General features: G+C 45.4%; 1 protein-coding gene and 1 long non-coding RNA gene across 2 annotated transcripts in view; one reads left to right on the top strand and one right to left on the bottom strand.

The window, feature by feature from the left end:
* Nucleotides 1-1,238: 1,238 nt before the first annotated feature.
* On the bottom strand, nt 1,239-3,003 carry LOC146871153 (uncharacterized). Its single transcript, XR_014959509.1, has 3 exons — nt 2,917-3,003; nt 1,684-1,775; nt 1,239-1,321 (listed from the first exon to the last, which is right to left on the bottom strand). It is a non-coding gene; the product is annotated as an uncharacterized LOC146871153 (long non-coding RNA).
* Nucleotides 3,004-3,125: 122 nt separating this feature from the next.
* The window catches only part of LOC146871152 (polymeric immunoglobulin receptor-like), a 192,946-nt gene continuing 172,816 nt past the window's right edge, over nt 3,126-23,255 (top strand). The window contains exon 1 of the mRNA XM_085650369.1: nt 3,126-3,210. The gene's annotated coding sequence lies outside the window, so the exon portion shown is untranslated. The remainder of the gene's footprint in view (nt 3,211-23,255) is intronic.

Raw genomic sequence — 23,255 nt, 5'->3', positions numbered from 1 at the left:
TTCACCCACTCTCAGGACCCGTGTGATTATCAGAATACTGCAATGTTAAAATACAAACCATCAATAACAACTTCGTCTCCCAACCAGACCCTTACAGCCTCACTGCCACCCTACCAACCCACCACACCGGAAGCACCCTATCAACCTGGAAGGCCATCATCACTTAAGAAACAACAAGCATCATGAGAAACATCCACGCCGGATAACCTACAGACCCACATCCTCACTTCATCTACAACATGGTCGCCCACATTATCGGCGGAACACTCACCTACGTCCTGAACACCTCCATCTCCACTGCCACATTCCCCGGCACCTGGAAACATGCCACTGTAAATGTTTTGCTAAGAAACCTTGGGAAGATCCCACTCAACTAGCAAACTACCACCTGATCTCCCTTCTACCGTTTCCCACAAAAATCATGAAAAAGGCCATAAACAGACAACTCACCAACTACCTCGAGCATACTAACTCTGGGCACCTCGCAATCCAGATTCTAACCAAACCACAGCACAAAAACTGCACTCATCACAGCCACAGACGACATCAGGATGCTCCTCTCCTGAGGAGTTCCATAGCCCTCATCCTGCTTGACCTTTCAGCCACTTTAAAACGGTTTCCCACTCCACCATGAACAAAAAAAACTATGAGTCTGGCCTCTAGGGCTCCTGCCTCAACATGATCTGCTCCCTCCTCAAAGCAACACAGAAAGTCAGCATGACACCCTACACATCAGATGCCAGAAATCTCATCTGTGGAGTACCCCAAGGGTCATCCCTTAGCCCAACCCTGTTCAACAGCTACAAGACACCAGTGGCCGACATCATCAGATCCCACAACATCAACATCCTCTCCTATGCAGATGACACAGAGCTCATACTCTCCCTTTCCAACAAATCTCCAGTGGCCAAGACCGACTTCAACACCTGCATGACAGCAGTAGCCATGTGGATGAGGTCCAACTGTCTCAAGCTCAACATGCACAAATCCGAGGTGGTGATCTTCAGAAGCAAAACCTCACTGTTTGACTCCCATCTGGTGGCTGGCCGGACTTCGGATTCACCCCAGCACCTACCACACATGCGCCAACCTGGCAATGATCCTGGGCAGAACATTGAACATGATAGCACAAGTCAAAGCACTTACCTCCACCTTCACAGGGGTATGAGGCAATATCATAAGAAATTATTTACAGAATATACAACAAGTACGAGAAATTAATGAGTCCACGTCGTTGCTTGTATTTCTTTGTTTTTATTCGTGATGTGCTCAAGGTGAAATACAGCCAACGCATTTCACCCAGACATGGGCTTCTTCAGGGCTGTGGGAATCATAACATAAATGTCAGCTATTAAAGTTGGAGCTCGGTAGTAAGGTCATTCATTACTATGGTGCAACTAAAGGCGACATCCTACTATGGTGAGAAATTGGAAACAGTGGAGTAGAGAGGTGTCCAGGAAGGAAGGAGACCCATGTGATGGTGAAAAGGGATATTAGCTTACATTGAAAAAACGAAAAGGGTGAACTAAAAAAGGTGAACCAGTAACCAGTGTAAGAAGGGGGTGGATGAAGACTTAAATTCAAAGGGCCTTATGCCCTTGAATGGTGTCACACAAAGGAAAGGTAAAGTTAAAAGGGTCCCAATAAAGAGCGGAAGGGCTAATACGAAAAAGTGGCTCTTACCAAGGTAAGTTAAAGTAGCTGCGCCTCAGGTGGAAATTGCCATCAATGAAAAGTCAGGTCCAGGTTGTGATTGTAGGGTAGGTATAAGATGCCTGATGAGGTATAGAAAAAAAGGCTACATCAGAGAAATGTTCTGATCAGTAGTATGATATAGTAATGGGAGCACAGGGGAGCCTACTGATCTCTCAGTAGTAAGACTGAGGCGATCCTGGAGTTACGGGGAGACTGTGCTCTGCCTCCTATGGGTTTATCCGTGGTAGGGCTTTCGATATCTAGAAGGAAGGTGAGGCTTTTTTAAGTTGAACCGGACATGAGAAGGAGAAGCACAGTGATAGAGAAAATATTGTATATGGTGAGACAAGCCCTAATTTATGAGTGAAAACGTTTTTTTAAACAAGGGAAGAAATCGGGTTTCCAAAACAGTGGTTGTTAAGAACGGTAAAACGCCAGAATGGACGAATGTAATAAGAACAACATCAAGAACAGATCGTGTATGTTCCGATCATTGATATAAATACTGACGGACGGCCCCCGGTAGGTAGGAATCTAGCACATTACCAAGTTAATGGGACAGGAAATCGGTTTTAAATAGTAAATGGCAGTGGTTGAAATATATATTGAGGCTCCAAACTAGGCGATTGCAATAGGCGTAACGCCGGGAACAATCAGTGTATGTTCCGATGACTGCTGCACGTATCGCAGAGTGGCCCCGGGTAGGCAAGAATCTCTCGCATGGGTAAATTTGGAGAGAAAGTGATTCTTAAGTCAATAATTTACACAGAAATGTTAAAAAGCATTTATCATGAAGCCAACGGTTATAGGACGACAAGTAGCAAGCAATAGTGACAGAGTATGTATGGCAAAATTAAAGAAAAATGCAACCCAATTCAATGTTCTAGTGGTATAGAAAAAAGGGGGACGTAACCCACTAACGTAGATCTTAAGGCAACAGTAACCCAAAGTTGTAGAATGAGGCCAAATGGAAACGATACCGGCAGATAGCAGGTATACAGGACAAGGTTAACTCGGTCTCTTAAGATGAGAGGCGACCCAAATAGTCCGTGATTAAAATCGGGGGGTACTTGACCCGGCAACGGGTTTAACCATGTCGGTGAAGGAGCATTGCAAGAGGGCAAGTACAAGTTAAAACAAGGCGCACTGAAAACCTGATTAAATAAAAGAAGTCTGGCGTGTGCAACGCTTGTAAACTTTCTAGTTCAAGAAATCACGTACTGTGTGTGGTGAGCCATCGGCGCTGGTTCGTCCTCATACTTCAAGGTGTGCGAATAGGATAGGTTGTAAGCCCATCTTATGTATACGTGTCAGTGAAACACTTCCGGGTAGCGGGTCAAGTGAAAAAGAAAAAATGCTAGACCGTCACCCAACACCAATTGTAAAATGGTGCTCAGATGCGGAATTCGCACTTCCTGTCTGATGGTTAGTTAACCGAAGAAAGACTACATCGTCTCATACAACGTGTCTATTCTAGTCACGTAAATGGAGTGTGCCGTCATTGCCGACCAGGTGGTAAGCGCGGCAATATGTGAGGTGTGTCAATAGCACATTCATGTCGGTTAAGGCAGGCCCCCAAGGGGATGAAAAGAGAATGAGCGTAATACATACTTGTGAGAGTATGAAAGGATAACATATGAAAAGTACCGTAACGTTAGAGGATTAAAGGATATTGGGACGCAAAAAGCCAAAGAGCAACGAAAAGTCAATTTAGAATAGATAGGAGTAGGTAATTCCGGGAGCGAAACGGACTGTAGTAAAGGCGCGTGATGCGCGCATGAGTTGGAGTTCATAACTGTTACTTAATCTGTAACAAAATATTGAAGGTAACAGGAAGGAAAGAGGAATATATCTAAAAAGTTTGTTGTGTTAGGAGGTCAGGAAGCGGGTGGCCGGAGAGAACCAGGAGAGGGTGACATGTGCAACATAAAAAACGTTTTAATTGGCAAAAAGTACTGTATGGAATTAAAGTTTATGGAACCTGTTTCCCTTAAGAGATGTTTGTACTCCACAGTTACTGGTGACATGTAAAACATAAGAACGTTCATGTTAACAAATGTAGTCGGGAAATATGTTATGAAAACTGTTTCCCCTAGGAAATACTTGAGCTCCACAGTAACTGGTGACAGACAAGTTCAATTGGTTGCTTTAACAGACTGGTCATTTGTGTATCATGGGGTGACATTATGCAATCAAGGGTTTGCAAAAGAGCTGTGCTCGAGTTAGAATCAAGTGTAATCGAATAGTAAGTTAGTGATAGGCACAGCTAATGCTCAGCATTCCATGTGGAGTACATGTTATTGAACTACACAAAATGAGCATTGATAATTATATTCTACAACGGCAATGGTATAGTGATAGCATATTCCCAGGTGGACTGAAGGTGATCTCATAGGTAGTTGGGTCAAGAACACACATCATGTCTACACATTCACATAGTGTGCGGGAATACATATGGAATAATCATCGGTTCTTAAAGACTGGGTTACTAAACTGTTGAGTGTCTTAAAGGATAGCAAAGGGGATACAGCTGGTAAAAAGGAGAGTGGCTACCGAAAGTAGTGCATTTCATTATCATTGAAACCCAGGGTGGCTGATCTAAGAGTACAAATCCACCTAGCTTCAAGTTGTCTCAGGGTCAATTCTCTGTTTCCACCCCTCTTGTCCGGTAATGCCACATCAATGCCATGAAAACAACATTTAGATTTGTCTACACCATCCTTGCATTCATGTGAGACTAGGGCGTATGTGGTGTCCCCATTTAACACTGCTCTGCGATGTTCCTGTATGCGGGTTTTGAGTTGCCTCACTGTGCTGCCCACATAAATTTTGTTACAACCACATATCAGTATGTATATCACAAAGTTTGTGAGACAGTTGATGAAGTGGCGTATCCTGTGTTGTGTGCCAGTGTTGTATCTAAAGGTGGTGGTTTTATTGCACCCTAGTTTACAAATGTTGCAAGAGCTGCAGGTGTAGAATCCCAGAGGATTGTGTAACCAACTCTGTTTTGAAGGTGTTTTTGGTACCGTATAGCTTGGGCACAAACTGTCCCTAATGGTTCTACTTTTCCTGAATGTCATGGATGGTTTCTGAGAGATGATGTTGTTCACTCCCGGTGCCCCCTTAAGAAGTGGCCAATGTTTGTCTAGTATCTTAAACACCTCATGGTTGAGTGTAGAGTGTGTTGTGATAAATGAGAGTCTCTCTTTGCTCAGATTCCTGACCTTGCTGCTGTTCTTGAGTATGTCTTCTCTCCTGAGGTTTCTAGCATGGTTCCTAGCTGAAAACAAAACACTTTTTTTCATACGCCCTCCTGTGCAATCTGTCCATAGTGAGAGTAGTATATTGTTCAAACTTGTCATCTTCGCTGCAGTTCCTACGAATGCGTACCATCTCCCCATATGGAATAGCCTTCTTCGTGGATGTAGAGTGGGAGCTAGTGTAATGTAAGATGCTGTTTACTGCATTGTCCTTCCTGTACAGGGTACTGTGTATTCTGTTGTCCTGAACATATAGTTCAAGGTCAAGAAAGTGTATGGAAGATGGTGACATCTCCATTGTAAATACGACATTGAGTGTGTTCTGGTTGAGAAAGTTGAAGTATTCTGTCAGCTCAGCTCCAATGCCTGTCCATAAGATGATGATATCATCAATATAGTGGCCCCAGAATTGAATATGTCCTGTCCATTCTGAAGCTGCTCTGGACCATGCATATGTATGTTCAACCCACCCCATGAAGAGGTTCGCATACGAAGGAGCAAATTTGGATCCCATCGCAGTGCCCTGCTCCTGTTTGTACCAGGTATGGTTGAACAAAAACAAATTGTTGTCCAAGATGAGATCGATCATGGTCAGAAGCATGGTGTTGTGGTCAAATAGGGTCGCCTCTCTCTTGTGAAGGAAAAAGTCAGTGGCTATTCTTCCAAAATCTTTCCTAATATAGGTGTACAGAGATACCACGTCTAGCGTGGCGAACCACATCCCATCCTCCCATTCAAGGTCTTCAAGTTTATTCAGAATGTCAGTGCTATCCCTGACATAAGATGGTAGATTGGTTACTAAAGGCTGCAGGAAGGTATCTACAAAATTAGACATGGCTTCAGTCATGGTGCCGATGCCTGAAATGATAGGACGTCCAGGAGGGAAGGGTTGCTTCTTGTGTATCTTCGGTAGAAGATAGATACATGGGTATCTGGGATTCTGGATGGAGAGGAAATTGTGCTCGGTATCTGACAGGAGTCCACCCTCTTTCCAATGTAGCAGATGGCCATTGATCAAAGTGGTGGCTGCAGGGCACGGGTTGTTGCGTAGTTTGGTGTAATGAGTGGTATTGTCAAGTTGTCTACGTACTTCCCCCTCATAGTCTTCCCTGTTTATCACCACCACGTTACCCCCTTTGTCTGCCTCCCTGATGACTATGGAGTCGTTGTTACTAAGGTTGTGTATAGCTTTTCTCTCTTCCCTTGTTAGATTGTCCTCAGTGTATTTTTTAGAGCGCATCTGTAGCTTGTCTTCCAAACAGTAAAGGTCTTTAGATACCAGATCATGAAATACCTCAATGCTGCTGTGATGTGTGCCTTGTGGGGTGAATTTGCTCCGTGTGTGTAGTCCACTGTCACACGAGTAGTCTTGTGTGATGTTTAAATCTGCTAGCACACTGCTGATGTTAGAGTCATTATCCTCATCTATAGATAACAGTGTGACTACGTTTTTGACATGTGATACCGTGATGTCTGTTCGGGTTACACGCAGATTAGCTGTATGGCATCCAAAGTTATTCACAGAGAAATTACATTTTAACTTTGCAATACGTACAAATTTGTATAGGTCTACATGTAAATCTGAAAAAAAAGACCCTGAATTACAGGGCAGTATCCAAGTCCTTTTTCAGTACATTGTTTTCATGCACAAACAGTGGTTAATTAGACAAATTGATAACCAAGTCATCCATGACAGTAGGAACATTTCCATTCATCACATTATTGGGTACAACATCCATTAACGCTTGTTCATTTGGCTCTTTTGGTAACGCGTCAGTGGTTTTAGGGACTTGTATGTTGTCAAATCTAGCAGCGAAGGTGAAAATACGTCCATTGTCATAATCACGATCATCTTGTACTATCTTGTGGAGTTTCCTACTGTTTACTGCTGTCTGATGTGCTGTAATCTGTTCCTTAAGTATGACGTATTTTGTGGCAGTCGCTTCCACTAGGTTCACTTGTTTAATCTCCTCTTCCAGTGCTTTAATTTCAGCCTGGAGTTTGATACACTTCCTATCAGCATGGTCTATCAGTATCCTCATCATGTTAAAAGAGGAATTGTGCAGGTTGTCCTCCCATTCTGAGAGCAGGTCTGGGTCTAGATCATCGAAGCTGGGGAAGGTCAAGATCCTCAAGCCCCTGGGTACTTTCTTGTTCTCCAGGTACCTCTTAAGGGTGACCCCGTCCCACCACTTAGACAGCTCATTTTTTTAGCCTTTCTAATTTCTGAAATTTGAGTTTCAGCCCTTACTTTTGATTGCCAACATTTGATACTGCTAGGTTAATTTCACTGTTCTGTTTAAACAGGTCCTTCGCTAGCTCCTTCCTATCGTCATCAAAGCTCATCTTCGTCTAAAGAGTATTAGTGCGTCTGGCGTGCAATCAACCCTAAACAGTATACTGAGAAAAGAAACAAGCAGCTGCGTTGTAGATGACTGCACTGCCTAGACAAGTCACCAAAAATTGCCTAGACAAGTCACCAAAAATGTATGAGATTCCTGCCTACTGGGGGCTGTTCGTCAGTACTTATATCAATGATTGGAACATACACGATCTGTTCTTGGTGTTATTCCTAATACATTCGTCCATTCTGGCGTTTTACCGTTCTTAACAACCACTGTTTTGGAAACCCGATTTCTTCCCTTGTTTCAAAAAACTTTTTCACTCTTAGATTTGGGCTTTTCTCACCATATACAATATTTTCTCAATATCACTGTGCTTCTCCTTCTCATGTCCGGTTCAACTTAACACAGCCTCACCTCGAAACCCCTACCACGCATCAACCCATAGGAGGCCGAACACATCGCCTCAGTCTTACTACTGAAAAGTCAGTAGGCTCCCCTGTGCTCCCATGACTATATCATACTACTGATCAGAACATTTCTCTGATGTAGCCTTTTTTCTATACATCATCAGGCATCTCTTATACCTACCCTACAATCACGACCTGGACCTGCCTTTTCGTTGACTGCAATTTCCACCTGAGGCGCAACTACTGTTACTTACCTTGGTAAGCGCCACTTCTTCGTATTAGCCCTTCTTCCGCTCTTTCTTGGGACCCTTTTAACTTTACCTTTCCTTTGTGTGACACCATTCAAGGGCATAAGGCCCTTTGAATTTAACAGTCTTCATCCACCCCCTTCTTACACTGGTTACTGGTTCACTTTTTTTAGTTCACCCTTTTCGTTTTTTCAATGTAAGCTAATATCCCTTTTCACCATCACATGGGTCTCCTTCCTTCCTGGACACCTCTCTACTCCACTGTTTCCAATTTCTCACCATAGTAGGATGTCACCTTTAGTTGCACCATAGTAATGAATGACCTTACTACCGAGCTCCAACTTTAATAGCTGACATTTATGTTATGATTCCCACAGCCCTGAAGAAGCCCATGTCTGGGCGAAATGCGTTGGCTGTATTGCACCTTGAGCACATCACGAATAAAAACAAAGACATACAAGCAACGACGTGGACTCATTAATTTCTCGTACTTGTATATACTGTAAATAATTTCTTATAATATTGCCTCTCATACCCCTGTGAAAATTATTACAATTTTTGGTCATATGGCAGCTGGCCATCTGAGGCGGGCAATATCTCACAAAGTTTTGGTGACTTGTCTAGGCAGTGCAGTCATCTACAACCCAGCTGCTTGTTTCTTTTCTCAGTACACTTACCTCCACCTGCTTCCATTTGCTAAAGATGCTGTGAAAATTCATCTGGTGGCTACCGGAAAACGTCAGGAAAACAGTCACACACGCCCTCTTAATAAGCAGACTGGACTAAGGCAACGCACTCTACGCCGAAGTCAACAAACAAATCCTGAACAGACTTCAAACCATCCAGAACGTCGCAGCAAGACTCGTCCGCAACCTTCCTCGACACACTATAAAATCTACATAGCATAGTACAATATAGCATAGCGTTGACACAACTATTAGTCATATGCAGTGTCTTAGTACGACTGTAAACTACCTCCAAAGAGTGAGGTACCATTACAGTGAGAGGGTAGCCCATAACAATACCTTGACTTTGCTGGACGATGTTACCAACTGCTGCCACTCCCATTAGGCAACCCAGGAACCCTTTGGCTACTGGGTAAAGAATGGCCAAAAAATAGGCCGTGGGTTTTTCCAATTACCACTGAGAGAGCACACCCTTCTTTTTCAATACAGAATGAACACTTTACTGTAATCTGGCAATCCTAGAGCTGAGGTGCGGCAAAGACATTCTTGCAGCTTGAGGAAGGAAATCATGCGTTTGTTGTCCCAAGAAAGCATATCAGACACATCTTTGTGCGTAAGCCTCTGTAGAAGTTTTGCCACTAGGGAAAAGTTGGGTATCTACTGGTGTCAGTAGCCCACCATTCTCCAAAACATCCTGACTTCTCTCTGTATAGGTGGAGGGTTCATTTTCAGAACAGCAGATATTTCTGACAGCCTCCTTTCTCCTCTCTCAATATGATGTTCTACATACAGAACTTCTTCCTGACTGTATTGCAACTTGCTTTGGGGCTTCTTATGTCCATTTTGAGCCAAGTGATTCAGTGTCTTGTTTGCATGCTTCTTGTGCTGGACTAGGACTGAGTTGCACAGTAACTTCAGAGTCTCAAGATCCTTTTTCAGCATCTGGTTGAACTTTGCGCCATTCCAGAATTCTATTTTGGAACCAGAGCACAAAGGGAAACTAGCTCTCTTCGTGCAATGGGATGGAAAAGAATGTTTTACACAAATCAATCACAGTGAACCACTTGGATTCACAGGGTATCTGAACCAGTATTACGGCCGGATTCGGTACCTTGGGACAACATGAGACAATGATATTATTGATCTTTCTTAAATCATGAACTAGTATATATTTGCCATTAGGTTTCTGCAGGCCCATGATCGGGGAATTACATTGACTCCCTAAGACCTCCTTCAAACTCCCTTGCTCTATCATAGACTAAATCGCTGGGGTGAGATTAGCCACCTTCTCAAGTGAAAGACTGTACTGGGCCATTTGGGGATTCTCTGCATTCAGCTTGACTGTTATTCATCCCTTCATTGCTAACTTTGTCTGTGCGCATATGAACTTCGCCTTAAGCCTTTTCTCTTTCATCTCCAATTCATCACTGCAATACTTCCCATAATAAAGTATTCATCTAAAAGTTTGTTCTACCAACAGATAACATTTTGTTGAATATGGGAACTAATCTCTGGATGCAACCGAAGAACAAACTGGGACACAAATTTGCTCAAATTATCTCTCTTGGGATTTTCAACATCACAGTTTTTTCGAAACTCCTGCATTAGACGCTAAGAGTAGATATACACTGACTCTAGCTTTCTCAGTGGTTCAATTTATCTTTAACCAGTCAATCTCTTTCTGCGGGAACTTAGGGGGTCATTAGTATAGCAGGCCGATCACCACCGCCCATATGGCGGTGGCGATCCGCCCGCTAAAAACCTCCGCCCGCTTAGAATTTCCCCCGCCACATTACCATGGCTCGGGGGGACCCCGGCGGACGGAAAGACCGTCCGCCGGTTTTCCGCCCGGTCTGGGAGACACCGCCATCAATATTAGCATGTAAGCGGGGACATGCCTTTCGGTGGCGGCAACGCCGCCACGGAAAGGCAGGCGGTTTTCACAATTGGGGGCCCGTAGTGGGCCCCCAGGGATTCTGGGGGGTGGGGGGTGCACATGGGGGTACCTATGGTACCACCCTGCATTTCAATGTACAACGTGGCAGGCACCGCGCGATGCCTGTCATGTTGTGCATTGAAAGGCACAGGCTGCCTTTGTGGCATTGCGGCGGGCAGTGCTCTCTGCACCGGTCGCCGCAATGTTGCAGATACGCCATGCGCCCGCCAGTGTGTCGGGCGCATACTAATCAGGAGTGCGGGACCACCGTACCCTCAGCGGGCGGTCCCATTTCCGGAGGGTATCTGCCATACTAATGGGGCCCTTAGTGTTCAAAAAGTTAATCACCTGATCGTATTTCTGCATAACCTCAGCAGCTTGAACATTTGTCTGAGGTATCCTTGGGGGGTTCTGCGTTTGACCTCTGTATCAACACTTTACATTCTGCCCACAAATCACTAAGAACCACAATGCCAAAAAAAGTGTTTAAGTCTTTCCACACTTTAAATCTTCACAAACTGCTCAGCTTATGTGTACCACAAATCAGGATTCTCAATATAGCAAGATCACAGCGACTCCATGGCACATGTAGACACCATCCTCCGTGCACCTCTCTCAGGGGATAAGCACTGATTTCAAAGCCACTCTGGGTACTCCTGTTCCCTGACCCTCCTGAATCAACATTATCTTTTTTTACCTTTCCTGTCTGAGCCCACTTATCCTTAATTCTTTCAAGATTTCTCCATTTCGGTATACTGATCACTAACTCCCGTAGATGTTCTTTGAACCCAGGAGTTCTTATGCTATTTAGCGTATCGTCTTTTATGTGCACCCTCAAATTCTTTTCCAAGGACTGACTGAGATAAGTCACCCTTAAATTCAGCAGCTGCCCCATCTAATATTTCATAGGCTTCAATAGCATGTTGGGTATCTTCTTTACATAGGAAAATAAGATCCTCTTCATGGTATCCACCTACATATCCTGCATCCAGGTTTCCTTTGATAAACTCATCCAATTCTACATTTAACCTAACAACATCTAGGGGTCTTGGGGCAGCTAGGGCCATGGCCTATCACCAATCTCCTCAGTGGTTTTACTCCCACGTAGTGTCCTCACTGACCGGGACCGGGATTAGTGTCCTCACTGACCGGGATCGTACTCCCCATCCTAGATATCCAGTAACTCCCGGTATACCAGGTGTAGAGAACACCATGGATGTATCTGGTGCAGTAGCACCTCCTTGTGTACTTCCAACCCATAAATCATTTGCAAACCGGAGCGGTGGTAATAGTAGCAATAACTGGGGTTTCCGTCCTTCATGAATGGAACAGGAGTTTCTCATCCTGTTGGAGTTTGGGTCTAGTTAGTAGGTGCAGTTGCATTCTTGTCAACGGCTAGTTGATTCCCTCCAATCGGTTGAACTGCAAAATATGGGGATGGTAAGGAAGCCAGTGATCCTCCAAGAACTCATCACTAGAATCACTATCAATATTTGCCTCGGACTGTGCACCTGTATCACCCTCCTCTAATGCCTATTTCTTCCCCATTTTGTTATTCATTAGTACAGGGTATATCCTAATTCCCTCAATCTTAACCCTTCTTCATGTCTGTTGTTTGGCATCCCAGTTTGCATCCATCCAACTAAGCCTCATACTTTGCTGGTCTAGGTGGGGGGTTTCATGTCATACAAAATTTGCCTCAAAATTATGTTCAAGATAGATATACCATATTGAGGAAACTGCAAAGGCCCTTCTTTCTCAGTGATCTTGTTCCATTGTTTTGTTTTGTTTTCTGAGTTTTATATAGCTCGAACTAGACCCAAAGGTATCAGAGCACTTTACATGAGCACCAGTTGCATTACAGACAGACACATTTATTTTGTTAGGCACTGAGAGAGTAAGTGATTTGCCCAGAATCACAGGATGTTGAGCTTCCCTGCCAAGACTCGAACCCGGTTCCCTAGCTTCAAGTCGACCAATCAAGCCGCTAGTCCACATCTGCTCCCCAAAGCCTTTACATGTTAAAGTCGAATACATTTGTGGATCCCAATATTTGTCACCATGTAATGACCGGGCATGTCCTCAAAAGGAACTTTCTCTCCCTCGCTCACATTTGCTCGTACATCACAATTTTCTATACCTCCTGGCTCTGGTGCAATCGTCAAACAGATTGCGCTTCTGGTCATATTGATCTTTAGGTATCAGCTGAAAGTGTATTCTGGGAGCTAACATCGGTATAACACATCAAATTAGAGTGAAACACATTTGTATCCACAACAACGACAGAGGAGGTTTCCAAACCATGAAGGTTTATTAGAAGATTAGTCAAAGTAGCAGGTTTTATTCATTCAATAAATACATTTTCAGTTTAAGCATATAAATCAGTAAAGGTTAATCAAGCTAACAGAATAAATCAGATGATAATAACATAAGTCTTTTAAAGAGTGCAAAATGCAAAACAGAGAAACCATCAAGAATGGCAGGGGGAAATTCGAAGCAGAAGATGTCTTAAGGTTCAGGGCATAGAAGCATAGGCGTTCAAGAGTCTAACTCAAGAACCAGGAATATGGAATCTCAGCAGAGTTAGGAAAGGCCTTCCCTCAGCCAGGTCGAGTCAGGATTTCCTAACAAATATTATAAGGCATTCAGTTAAATACATTGCATTCTTTCTTCAGAACTTCTCCCCACAAACTCCTCCAAATTAGGACCAATCAGGTTGAGCTGTCTCCTTGGAACAGGTAAACTCCCCTTGTTCTCAACATCGAACAAAAACGCACAAAGCTGCACAACCTTTGATGTATCAGAGGTCCGGCCTGCACAGTACAGGAGGAACTTTCTCATCCCCACGCATGGTGTAACTCACAACAGACTTCCAATTAAAATTCACTACTCTAACATTACTAAAAGCAAACAATGGGCTACTCTTCTGACTAGCGTAGGTTATCTTGCTCCTACAACGAGATGGAAAATATGAAAACACACTTCAAAATCAACATTATGATAACAGTGAAAGTCGTTTAGGCAGCTGAGGCCTACTCGAACTTAGGCCAACGTTAAGAATGCACATTTGGTTAATGTAGATATACTTTAGCTTAAATGATTATACTTCAATTGCATAAAGGGTAACTTTCTTAAATGTATATAGCCACACATTAACTAACATGATTAAGAGAGTATAACGCAGAACATTTTGCTGTTCCACCAGCGGCTGACACTTGTGCAGAATGCCAACAGTAGCAGGAATCATCAGTGAGACAAAATTCTTCAAGTAATGTGTAATAAGAGGAAGAGGGAAAAACCATAAGAGAGGGAATGGAAACCAAACAGACACGCAAGAGAAACGACAAACGAATTCTGGAAACCCTACAACAAAAGATGTTGCAAAAAACTTCTTCTGATTTGCTGACTGTATTTATGCTCACCCAGAAGTGCTGACCCAGATTCTCCTGTGCTTCCAATCCACCTGTTTCTCACTTGACAGTCCCTCTTGCTGTTCTGCCTCCTCAATCCCCACAATCACAGCCAGCACCTTTTCCATTCCCCAGGGCACAAGTCCTATAAAAAGAAGTGGGGGGGACTGACATAGTAAGGCAGTATGCAAGTGACATCATGACGCGTGTCATCATAGCACATGTCGTCACGACGCGTGACATTCCAGGTGGCATCACAGTAAGTGACCTCACTGGAAGTCAAAAGAAGTGGCATCAGATACTAAGATCTCACATATATGTGTATCATGACTATATTTAAGTACATTATGAAATTTAACAAATGAGATTTGGAGTCGGGCTGTGGCAAAAAAGTGGCGCAATCCTGACGCAAAATCTGGGCCTCAACTAATTTTGTTTTTAAAAACCCTGCCACAAAGAAACTGGCAACTAGGAAACGCATGGTAGTAGATCTGCTCTGCTTAATGGGTTGCACAGTCTGCATTTTAAAATATTTTATGGGGTTAAGGCATCTACTGCAGAGGTGCCCAGTAAATCTCAGGGAATAATAATGGTGATATAACTCTGGAGGTTAACGCATTTGTTGGAGAGATCTGTGTTTTGTGTAGTCCCAAATTTGAATCAAAGTAGTATAGAAAATTAAGTTGTCGCCTGCAAAACATAATCACCCACTTCTTGGGGGGGGGGATGTTTGGAGATTGTTTATATTCTTCAGGTTTGTTATTTATGATATTGCAACACACATGGTGTGCATTTTATGCAATGTTGTGAGCATAAATGTACCACTTAATTATGCAATAGTGATCGGATATGTGGCTGTTATAACATATGCCAACTGAAAATGCAAAAAAATATGTTAAAAAAACAAAGTTGTATCCTGCAAAGCACATCATGTAACATGCAGGTCACAGATTTTTATTCTATGTAGATAGGTAAGTGGATTACTCCTTTGAACATAGAAATCCTTTTGTTACTTGCAGTTCACAAATTGTAATCCTTCTAGTAGACTACAGTGAGCTATGAAAGGCATTTGACTTCTACACCTTGTAACCCTGACTGTCTCATGTAACACATCTTGTACATTGATTTGCACACTTATATGATTTATTTTGAATGGATAATGTGTATGTTATGTAAAGCGCTCTAACACTCTGCATTGGGATGATTAGCACTATAAAAGAAATAAAATAGTGCTATTTAAATTGTCATTTGTGTAAATACTGGGACAGACACACATCTGACATTCTTACAATGCATGCACTTATATACAACAAAGTAACAAGCATTGAAAATGCAATAGGGCGCGCCTTTCATTAAGTTAAAGCCATTTGCTTTGCTAATGGTATTGTATAGCAAAGCAAATGGCTTTAACTTAATAAAAAGCGAGACCTATTGCATTTTTAATACTTCCTTCAGCACTCCCCTCAGTGTGAGCTTCCCTCAGTGCGAGCTCCCACCAGTAACACCTCAGTCTGAGCTTCTTCCAGCAGTATGCTCAGATTCAACGTCCCTTAGCAGTACTCTCCATGCAAGCTTCCCTCAGCAGCGCCCTTATTGTTAGCTTCCTGCAGCAGTGTGCTGAATTTGAGCTTCCTCTACATAAAAGCTTCCCTCAGCGAGTACTTAGGTAGTATGAGTCTCTCTCGAGTGTGCCTTCACCTTGAGCTTCTCCCAACAGGGCGCTCGGTGTGCGCTTTCATCAGACGCGCTCTCAGCTTGAGCTTCTCTCAGGAATGTCCTGGGTGGCAGCTTCCCTCGGCAATTCGCTCAGAGTAAACTTCCCTCGGTGTGAGATCCTCTGAGCTTCTTCAAATAGCGCTCTAAGGCTAAGCTTCGTCGAGCACTGTTCTCAGTGCGAGCTTCCCTCATCACTGCGCAGCATGTAAACTTCTCTCGGGAGTTGTCTGACTCCTCAGAGTAAGCTCATCTCTGCAGTGCCTGGTAGTTTGAGTTCCTCTCAGACTTAGAAGTGGTTTGAGTGTGGCCTTGCTATAGCAGTGAGCTTTCCGCTCCAGTTCTCTTTGAGTTTCCCTCAGCACTGCCCTCAGCTGCGTGTGCGAGCGCTCCACATAGCAAGATTTTCCCTGAAATGCCCTCAGGCTTAGCACAAGCTTTCCTCAGCAGAGACCACAGTCATGTCTCCAGGTCAAGCTGCCCTCAGCTGCGCGCGCCCGAGTGTCGGCGGCTGGCCTGGTGTTTCCTCTCAGACTTAAAAGTGGTTTAAGTGTGGCCTTGCTACAGCAGTGAGAGCTTTCCGCTCCAGTTCTCTTACTGAGTTACCCTCAGCACTGCCCTCAGCTGCGTGTGCCCGGGTGCGAGCGCTCCACAGATCAAGCTTTTCACAGCAATGCCCTCAGGCTTAGCACAAGCTTTCCTTGGCAGAGACCTCAGCCATGCCTCCAGGGCAAGCTGCCCTCAGCTGTGCGTGCCTGGGTGCGAGCATCCCACAGAGCGAGCTTTTCCCTGCAATGCCCTCAGGCTTAGCGCAAGCTTTCCTCGGCAGAAACCTCAGCCATGCCTCGAGGGCAAGCTGCCCTCAGCTGCGCGCGCCCGAGTGTCGGTGGCTGGCCTGGTGTTTCTGCAGTCACTGGTGTCTGTGCAATGCCTTTGGGATTTATGTAGCCTCCGGTGTTTGCAGATATTCACTGTACAATCGGAAACGCTTTCATGAGAAGACGCACCCAGAGACACCTCAGCCTCATAGGAATTCAACAGACACCAGGGTGAACTAAGCCTGTCTTGTCAGCGTGTGCTATAAAAAAACTACACAAAGTAGCGGAAAAACCAGGTTACGCCACACCCTATGCACGAGCACCCGAATCTACGAATGCCTTGATTCTGAGAACTTGCTAAGCAGGCTAAAAAACACATGAAAAACACCCCCAGGTAGCCACTGGCTGTCATTGTATTAGTGTGTTTTAAATACGCTTTTAACTCACGTTGCTGCAAAAATACCACCCTCAATTTTACTGCAGTTCTCAAGTCTGTTTGAGGTACAAAGGTTGGGTGTCCCAGGTTCCTCGAAGTACCCTATGTAAGTACTGGATTGTTGAAAGTGAAAGCACGCTGCCATGCGCGCGCACGTGCACGTTTGTTTACGGAGCCAGAGTTGAAGGATGCAGCGGCAAGCTGTATACGCGATGCGGCATTTTCGTTGCTATGGCAACAAAATGGCGTCGGACTGTCCAAAGTCCCTACGGACCTGCGCATGCTGTTTGCTTTGGAAAAATGGTGAGAGCAGCCATCTTTGTCCATGCAGACGCGTGCATGTAAGCCCTCGGGAGGATTGATTGCAAAAGGCACTCGCATGGCGAGGGCAGCGCATGCGCTGCTTTCGCCAGGTGAGACCTAAAATGCATGTACCTCCTAAGTACCTGTGAAGAGATAACAAGCTGTGTGCTTTTGTTTCCTCTCCGTTGCATTTGCATGTAAGTGTGAGGTTCCAGATACTCGATCAAAAGGAAGCCTGATGGCCCCTTAACTTCTGCCCAGCTGGAGGGGAAAATAAGCCCCCTCGCCGCCTGCATGTTGCTGCTGGGAATGAAAGACAGACAACGTGCAGGTGCTGCTGAACGTGTCCTGGTGTCTGAAAATTACACCTGGACAAGTTCAACATATTTTTTTGGGGCCCAACTTCCTGGCAGTGTGGACGGCGTGTACCCGCGTGTACCCTCAACTCGTGCCCTGTCATTCCCTCAATGTCTCTGTTGTACCTTCGCATTCTTCTGACTTTGATGTTATACTTAAGGTTTCTTGGCTCCTTGCCCACTCACAACCTTTCGCCTCACATTCCCAATGCACGCTCTCTGGATTCTGCGCCTGCTTTCAACAGAACCGCTCCTGCACACAATGTGCACAGCCTCCAGCATGTGCAGACTGACACACAAAACATCCAATCAGCAGTATAGTCAATTGGAGCACATCTAACACCACTCCACGTCAGCATGCCTGACCGATGTCCTAAAGTGCCTTGGTAAGGGAGCACTCACATAATGTACCTAACACCAAGGCCTCTGAAGCCACGTCAGATCATCCCATGCATATAAGGCAATGACTGGCTGCAGTACATACAAGCTGCAACACACACCTCACACATAAACAAGGCAGTCACCAATGCACTCCACCTCCAGTGCTACTCACCTGTCAAACCTTCCCTTGTGCATAAAGTATATCTAAGTAAGTATATGGTTACTTTGCTTGACACCACATGTATGTACCTAGAGGTATGACAAAGCGGAGTTAAGAATACGAAACCTATACTTACCCATGTGCACTTAGGTTTAATATTTTGGTTCTCGATATGTTGGCTACGATATTTTGGTAGCACAATGTTTCTGTAGTCGATACTTCGATGTACAACCTTTTAATGACAAAAGACAAAAGTCTGACTAATTAAGGTCACAGGCAGATATCTAAAGCCAATGCATTAGGAGCTTCCTCACTGGCTGCTTTCACAAAAGATCTACTACTCATTATTGTCAACTTTAGAAAGAGAAAATGCTGAGTCTTTAGGGCTACTCACAGCTCAATTACTATTTCTCACCGGCTACAGGTGTCTATTTGCTTTATACAGTGTGTTTCTATCAATAACGCTTCTTTCTACTCGTAGTATTTGGGAAACATGATTATCGACCTTCAAAGAGAAAAGGCGGAGTCAATGAGATTATGCAGAGTATGTGTGCAGCGATGCATTAATCAATTGAGTGTCTTCGCTGGCTTTGATGTGCAGAAGTTATGTGCAAGATTCACTATCTTCCAGTTATAAATAGGGTTCTGACACAGCGGAAGGCTCTGCCGGCTGCGGTTTTGGATCACAGGCACACGGACTTCCTGGAAAATATGAGCGCTTCCCTCCCCTATAAACCAAGCTAGTGCCGAAGAGCATCTCAGACGAATCCCTTTGGGTCCCGAATGAAGGATGGGTGCGCCCCCGGCCCTCCTGGTGCTCTCAGGTATGCTATGCATGCCGAACTCGTCCTCTGTCAGCATTGATGGACTGACCACGGGTGCATGGTTCCCTGAAGGGGCTGAGAGGAGGGCTGGGGAGAGGGGTTAGACATCCTGCGGGAAATATTTTCGTGCTAAACGGACTTAATACATTTATATAGCGCACTCTAACCTTGGAGGGGGTTCCAGGCACCGTGGATGCATGCAAATGAGCTTCCATCTGATGAGATAGTTGTTGTATCATTTGGGGCAGGTAGGGGTGCAGTCACAACGGACGTGTTGCACCTTGCCCCGCACCCAGGGCATGGATTTGTGATTCTCTTATTGAATCAACTTAACTTCTGACCTTTACAATACAAGGTATGTTTTGAGCCTTTACTAGATGTAGTAACGTTTGATGTCATTGGAGACGAAAGGCATCTAAGGACTCTTTGGCCACTGCTAATAATTTTAGTAACTGAACCAACTGAAGGGACCAGAAAGCGGGTTATGCAGTCTAGCCCTATAGGGGGCAGTGTCCTGGGACCCCATATCCATTGTGGATTGTTACCTACCAGAATGAGAGGAGATTTTCACAGAACTCTTGCTATAGAACAAGCAGGTCTTAGTCACCCAACCCTTGGGTGTCCAGAAGATGTCTAGGCAGACTATTACTAATAGGATTTTATTAAGGCCTGGTCTGAAAGACATTCTTCACTCTCTGGCCTAGGAGTCTGAGACATTAATGGGACCTTAACCCATGACACCTTTTTAACAATCTAGGATGTGCCAACCTACCTGTCCTAGTTAGACCTGAATCTCCTTTTGTATCTTCTAGGTTCCCATCTCTCCACTTTCACTGAGTTCACAGCCCCTCACTCAGTGAGATTAAAGATTACCAGAAAATCTACCTCGCACCATCGGAAGAAAAAAAGAATTTCAATCTTGCATCCAAATTGCAAATATGTTATATGTAAAAAAAAAAGTTACTTAAACGGTTGGATCTAATTTGTGGAATAATGCTATTTATGAAATGAATGTCCTCAGCCTATTAAAGGTTAAAAATACCTTGTTAAATTTAAGAAAATATATCAAACGTGACTTTCGACTGTTTTTGTTGTGCCCTGAACGCCAGCTTGCTGCCTCTACGCTGCCTCTACGCCTACTCAGCCATTGTCCACGGAGGAGGGCGGGACTGCGAGGACCAGCCTGCCAAGCGCCCGCAGCACCATCGGCGCAGCTGGGTCCTCTTCCCAGCCACTCTCCCTGGTTATCTCAGCGACTTGCGGCCCCCGCTTCGCGGGCGCCGCTCGGGGATAAAAGCTCCATTTTCCACGAGGACTGTGTGTGCCCTGAACGCCAGCTTGCTGCCTCTACGCTGCCTCTACGCCTACTCAGCCATTGTCCACGGAGGAGGGCGGGACTGCGAGGACCAGCCTGCCAAGCGCCCGCAGCACCATCGGCGCAGCTGGGTCCTCTTCCCAGCCACTCTCCCTGGTTATCTCAGCGACTTGCGGCCCCCGCTTCGCGGGCGCCGCTCGGGGATAAAAGCTCCATTTTCCACGAGGACTGTGTGTGCCCTGAACGCCAGCTTGCTGCCTCTACGCTGCCTCTACGCCTACTCAGCCATTGTCCACGGAGGAGGGCGGGACTGCGAGGACCAGCCTGCCAAGCGCCCGCAGCACCATCGGCGCAGCTGGGTCCTCTTCCCAGCCACTCCCCCCGCGCTCTCCGCAAACATATTAACTGGCCTTAGTAATCGCGCCAGCGGAACGCGCGCGGAACGAAGACCGGGCAAAGAGCGGGCCGTTTGAGGCCGTTCGAGGACAGGCGAGCCAGAGCCAGGCCCTTGCACTTACACCATTCACATTGCACAGCTGCTCAAGTAGCACTCGAGGATGTCGGCCATTGAAACAAGAAGCAGATCTACGCGTGCTGCAGGACCGGCCAAAGGTACCCTAGACACTTACTTTGCCAAAGCCGGTTCTTTGATAATTGATGAAATATCTATCCTCGAACGGCGAATATCTCAAGAGATTGACTGGGTCAGACGATCTTCGCTAGGTCCACTCGCACTTGCCACCTCCCCTAAACACACTGATGCACCTAACTCTGGGGGGCTAATTGGCACTTCCGACCTGGCTGACTCACCTAGCCCTGTCTTAACTAACACTGATAGCGATATGACTGCCATCACGGACCTAAGCATATTGCCTCTCCCTTCTGCTAGGCCTCCTTCTTTACCGTTGACTTCCATCTTGCCTACCGATGACGCAACTGGCGAGAGACCTACTCCCAACTCTGAGCCTGCACGGAGGCTGAGGGAAGGAGCGTTCCCCAAAAGAAAGACGAAGGCTGGCCCCATTCGAGGCCGCAAGGTGACCGCCCCAAACCGGAACTTAAAAAGTGACCCCAACCTTCACACTTCCAAAACTAAGTCACTGAATCACTCCGGAAAAAACAGGCCACCACCTCCCTCCAACATGCCCGAGCAACCTTCCAACCAAAATATAATTGAGCCCTTCACTCTCTTGGATATCCGAATTCTCCTAAAGGAAATTCTAAGCCCCCTGGAGAACCGTATCTCCAAGATAGAAACACTACTATTGGAAATTAGAAAGGGGTTCTCTCTTAGGGCAGAGGGGAAACAGTCACCAACCACCAAGGCTAGCGAGCAAAGCACTGATAAATCCCTGCTCCTACTCAGGAAAATTCCAACACCACCTCAGTCCACTTTAACTCGTGATCCCCCTGCATTACCAACAGAGTATCCTTTAACCTGTAAGCCAATACATGCAAGCGTGAATGCCCAAGACGCTTTCACTGCGCCTCATGTTGAGACACATCTGAAGGCCCCACAGGACACAACGTATAATCTTCCACCACAAGCTAATCCATACGTAGTGATCCTAGCTGGCATTCCTCCACTGAACCCCGCTGATAGAGAGCCAGTAGGTGCATTAAAAAACAAAATTATTCATTGGCTGTCCAAAAATAGACCCCTTCCTGAGGGAACACACAGTGAGGTTCTCATGGTGAGAAGAGTCCCCTGGGTGGGCACCACCAATAAGAGCATCTAGGGTGACTGCGCCGTGATTAATTTTAGGGACCCCGCCACTGTGAAGTACATCTGCAGTTGGCCTAGAAATACGCATGGGTCATCCATCCACACACTGCCCCTGTCCTTTTTCTATCCTCTTCCAGGACATGATTTGGATGGAGAGGGATGGAAACTGGTACCTAGAAGGGATTATAGGCGGAGACCTAATGTAAATTTAGAACACCTTACCACTAGAATCACTGCTGATAATTATTTTCCCCTACAAAATAGCTATAGTTGTTTGGACATGCTGGACTGACTGAGTGAGAAAGGGACGGGTGTTGCGCCTGGACTAAAAAGGTCTCTATTAAATGACCCACACTCAGATACTCTTACACAGAGCGATGGTCTAAAGCAGTTACAAACCGACGAGAAATCTAGCATGTTGGTTACTATCACACCCACAATCGAACTTTCAGTACAAGAGGTAGTGTCAACTGACCCAAAGGCCTTCATTTTGGACATCCTCCCCCCACCCCCTAAGTCCTCTAAACACCAAACTTCTCTTTTAAACATTCTTTCCTGGAATATTGCGGGCTTGTCCAACAAATTAAACTGTCAGGCTTGGAATAGCTTTATAGTAAACAGGGATATATGTCTATTCCAAGAAACGTGGATGAGGGAGGATAGCGCCCGCACTGGCTTTGCTGCCTTCTCCAAAAACGCCAAATGGAGTGGCAAAGGTCGCCCTTCTGGTGGGCTCACAACCTGGATAGCCTCTCATCTAGGCTGCAGGGCATCCCCTGTGAAAGTAAACTCGGAGGACATTTTGGCAGTTCTATTGGAGTGGCCAGGTCTGTCCAGTCTCCTGGTAATTAATGTTTACTCAAGGCCAGTTAGTAATTCGCAAGAATCTACTACTATTGCTGAGCTCGATTCTGCCCTAACCACAATTCCTGTGGGCACCCCCTATATAGTAGGAGGAGATCTGAATTGTCACTTTGAACCCCTTTTGGGCCTAACGGATGGCCTGTCCCAGGAGGAAGACCACATCTCGGGCCATACCACCGTCCCACCTTCCAACACCAAAAGCGTGGTCCCCCCTGGCGGTACAAATCACTTCTCTCACTCTCAAGCATGGGCTGAGGGCCTGCAATGGAAGGCTACCATCAGACATTCCCTCAAACTGCACATATCATAGAGAGGGTATAACATCGACACTGGACTACATTCTGGTCCCATTAGCCCTTTGGTCGCAAA

This window comes from Triturus cristatus, chromosome 1_1 (assembly GCF_964204655.1).
Source record: "Triturus cristatus chromosome 1_1, aTriCri1.1, whole genome shotgun sequence".
In the NCBI taxonomy this organism is placed as follows: domain Eukaryota; kingdom Metazoa; phylum Chordata; class Amphibia; order Caudata; family Salamandridae; genus Triturus; species Triturus cristatus.
The sequence above is the reverse complement of the archived record's forward strand: the minus strand, read 5'-3'. Positions and strand labels throughout refer to the sequence as shown.